This window comes from Echinops telfairi, unplaced genomic scaffold (assembly GCF_000313985.2).
Source record: "Echinops telfairi isolate 266 unplaced genomic scaffold, ASM31398v2 ScPeMD7_7416;HRSCAF=8454, whole genome shotgun sequence".
NCBI lineage: Eukaryota > Metazoa > Chordata > Mammalia > Afrosoricida > Tenrecidae > Echinops > Echinops telfairi.
Genome location: NW_022111316.1, coordinates 193366 through 197469, shown reverse-complemented (window position 1 = coordinate 197469; position 4104 = coordinate 193366).

Sequence of the window (4104 nt, the reverse complement as noted above, 5' to 3'; positions counted from 1 at the left end):
ATCCAGATTCCTTACCCATCCGATGCAGACGTTCGCCTGGCTGGTTAAGAGGAGGGGACGTGAACTGCAACGGCCTTACATGCTTCTGTGCCTCGTAAGCTCGTTGCAAACAGCACAAGACACACAGAGGTCCGCGGGTGACTGGGACGCTGAGAGACTGGAGCACACATCCAAACGGAAACCTTTGGGGACGTGGTGCTTGGACGGATCTGTGTTTTACAAGTGGCGTGTACGCCTCGCTTGTCGCTCGAAGTCTTGGGGTGCCCCATCGGGAAATCGGGGAAGATCAATCACTGGAAGACATCCCAGGGGTGAAGGGCAGGGTCAGAGACAACCAGGGCAGCTGCCCCCACAGACTCAACTCACTGCCATCGAGTCGATGCTGACTGACAGTGACCCCACAGGACAGGGTGGAACTGCCCCTGCAGGTTTCCAGGACGAAAGCTTTACAGACAAGAACGCTTCCTCTTTCTCCTGCAGAACAGGTGATGCTTCCGAACGGCTGGCCCTGTGTGGCCCACAAGCCCCCAGGGCTCCCGCCAAGGGATGCAACTATACTAATAAACCAGAAGATGACACAGGACCAGGGGGCGGCATGAGAGCAATTAGTGATCACTTTTCGAGTGCAGGCAGTAATAGAAGCCCCTCTCTATTGTCTCCGTTAAAAAGCCCCTCACTCACTGCCATCCAGCCAGTTCTGTCTCACAGAGACCCCAAAGGACAAGGTAGGGCGGCCTCTGTGGGTTTCCAAGAATGTAACTCTTGGTGGGAGTAGAAAGCCCCATTTCCTCCCCAGGAGTGGCTGGTGGTTTCCAACTGCTGACCTTGTGGGTAGCAGCTGAGCATGTCATCACGACACTCCCCAGGGCTCCTTGTTTAAAAGCAGTGCTCCTCAAAGGGCACCCCAAGAATCTGCCACAAGACGCTGGTATGGAGCCCGCATCCTCTCGTTAAACTGCGATTCTAATTCAGTTGCTCTGGGTGGGGCCTGGGGATCTTCCGCTTTTCCAACACGCTGCCCAAGGAGGCCCAGGAAGTTGGACCCCAGGCCAACTTCCAGAAGCTGGGATCTAGAAGAGTCCACAGCAGGAGAGGTGGGTTGAGCCAGCAATTCACGGAAGCTGAGGTGTCAACAGGAAAAAGGCTCTGGGGCTGCCCCCCACCCCTGCGCCCCACCAGGAGGCTGTACAGGGCATGTTGTTGCCGCGATGGTGCCTTTGAGTCACTAAAGGAGCTGCGAGTTCCCCAGGTCTACCAGTGACCTCTCAGTGTGTCCCACTAGGGCGGCTCGTGTGTTGCTCTGATGCTGGAAGCCATGTCACTAATCTTTCACATGCCACTGGGGTCGCCCAAGGTGAACAGGCTTCAGTGGAGCTTCCAAACGAAGGACGGACTATGAAGAAGGACTAGGCTGTCAGGAATCAGCTTCTGAGAACCGTACGGGTAGCATCGCAACATTGTCAGGTCGGAAGACCTAATGAATAGAAGCTGAGCTTTGTCCGAGGTAGAGGAGGAGACCCTTAAGGTCAGAAAGCACTCAAACTATGATTGAGGAAGAGCTGCCTTCTTGAGTTAGTTAATTGTGCCAGCCTGGCCGATAATCACATGTGGGGCTAAGTGAAAGGCGGAGGTATAAATGGGTGGTGCGCCTCACCTTTCTAGTTCTCGGGTCTCTTGTTTTGTGATGGTTGCACCAGGTGCAGCTGCCTTAGCAGTTCCCTGCTTCAGCTTGTAAGATTGACTTCCTACAAATCATCCCCAAGGAGAAGCTACATGGACCTATCCCGATGCAGCCCTGGGTGCTGGAGCAGCCGTGTGGAGACCCCTGCTAGTGCTGAGATGCTTGTTCGTTCACGGACTCAGCTTTCCTCCTGCAATCGGCATCATTGCCTCAGTTTTGTGAGGTGGAGGACTTTGTGGACTGGTGTTGGGTTACTGGGTTAATGTTGGACTTGTGGGCTTGGCAGCATTGGGTTGGGATGTTTTCGTGATGCACATTTTCTTTACATAAAACTCTCTTATACATGAGTTGCTGTGGATTTGTTTCTCCAAAGCACCTAACCTATTACACTTCTCAAAGTCAAGTCCACCACAAAGGCATGAGCAGAGAAACGCCTGTGAGCGTTTGCTGATGGGGCATGACTCCAAATGAGAAGCGACAGCTGCAAAAATGTCCTAATAATCAGAACTTGGGATATACAAAGTATGACTCTAGGAAAATTAGTTGTCATCAAAAATGAAGTGGAACGCATCAAGACGGATACCCTAAGCGCTAGTGAGCTGAAATGGACTGGTATTGGCCATTCTGAACGAGGGAGTCATCATGTTTACTGTGCTTGGAACGACACCCTCAAGAGGAATGGCATTGCATTCGTTGTCAAAAAGGACATATCAAAATCTATCTTGTGCAGTGTTGCTGTGATAGGGTTATATCGAGCCGCCTTCAAGGAAATCCAATCAGCACAGCTATTATTCAAATGTATGCACCAACCACTTAAAGTCAGTGATGCAGAAACGGAAGCATTCTATTAAACGTCGTTGGTCAGATATTGATCACCCATGCAATCAAAATATATTGCTAATCATTGGTGGTTGGAATGCAAAAGTTGGGAACCAAGGAAGGACCAGTAGTTGGAAAACATGGACTGGCTAATAGAAACAGAGCTGGGGATTGCATGATAGAAATGTACACAAGAAAGAAAGAAAGAAAGAAATTTACAAGACCAACGACATGTTCATAGCAAATATTTTTTTTCAACGACACAAGGACTTCTCCAGATGGAGCACTCAGAAATCAACCTGACTACATCTGTGGAAAGAGACGATGGAGCAGCTCAGTATCAGCAGCTAAAACCAGACCACCAATCGTCCATGTGTAAATTCAGGTTTAAGCTAAAGAACAGTAAAATACAACCTTAAGTCTATCCCACAAGAATTTCGAGAACATCTCCAGAACAGATTTCCTGCTTTGAACGCTAATGACAGAAGACATAATGAGCTGTGGGAGGACATCAAGAACATCCTTCAGGAAGAAAGCAAAGGTCGCTAAGAGGACAAGAAAGAAAGAAAAGAGCAAAGTGGCTGTCAGAGAGACTCTGGAACTTGCTTGTAATCATAGAGTAACTAAGGCAAATGGGAGACTTGGGATCAAAGAGCTGAAAAGAACATTTCAAAGGGCAGCTCGAGAAGACAGAATAAAATATCATGAAACGTGCAAAGACCTCGAGTTAGAAAAACACAAAGGGAAAATAGACTCAGTATATATTAAAACCAAAAGAACTGAAGAAAAAGTCAAGCCTTGAGTTGCAATATTGAAAGACTCCCTGGGCGAAATACAGAACGATGCAGGAAGCATCAAAAGAAGATGGAAAGAAGCCACAGAGTCACTGTCCCCCAAAGAACTCGTCAGTATTCTACCATTTCAGGAGGCAGCATCTGAGCAAGAACCAATGGTAATGGAGAAAGAAGTGCAAACGTCACAGAAAAGCATTAGCCAAAAGTAAGGCTCCAGGAATTGAAATGTTTCAACAAGCGGATGAAGCACTGGAAGCGCTCACTCATCTGTGTCAGGAAATTTGGGAGACAGCCACTTGGCCAACTGACTAGAAGAGATCAGTATATGTGCCCATTTCAAAGACGGATGTGGTAGTTGCATGACTTTGGGTCAACTTGAAGATGTGAAAGCGTCGAGGTGGAGTCTAGCCTGTCAATCAGGTCACAGACGGATGGTACCTCCTTGTGGGTGTGGCCTTCTCATAAGGAGGGTCCTGGGAACCTCCCCCTGCCTCCCCTCCCCTGCTCTGCCTTCACCTGCCTGCTGGCTGACCCTGATGGCAGCCAGAGGCCTGGAGATACATGCACCGCCACTGGATCCACAAGACTTTACACCCTGTGAGATTCCTGCATTCTGCATCATTGCTTGTGGCTGCGTGAGTCTGAAAGGGACTTATGGACTAGTATCAGACTGATGGACTTGAGTTGGACTGGACCGGGATGTTTTCTGGCCGTATAAAACTTCTTCGTATGAAGCTCTTTCTGACTCGCATATGAGCGCCACTGGATGTGTTTCTCTAGTCAACCTGGCCTCACACAAAAGGTGACCCA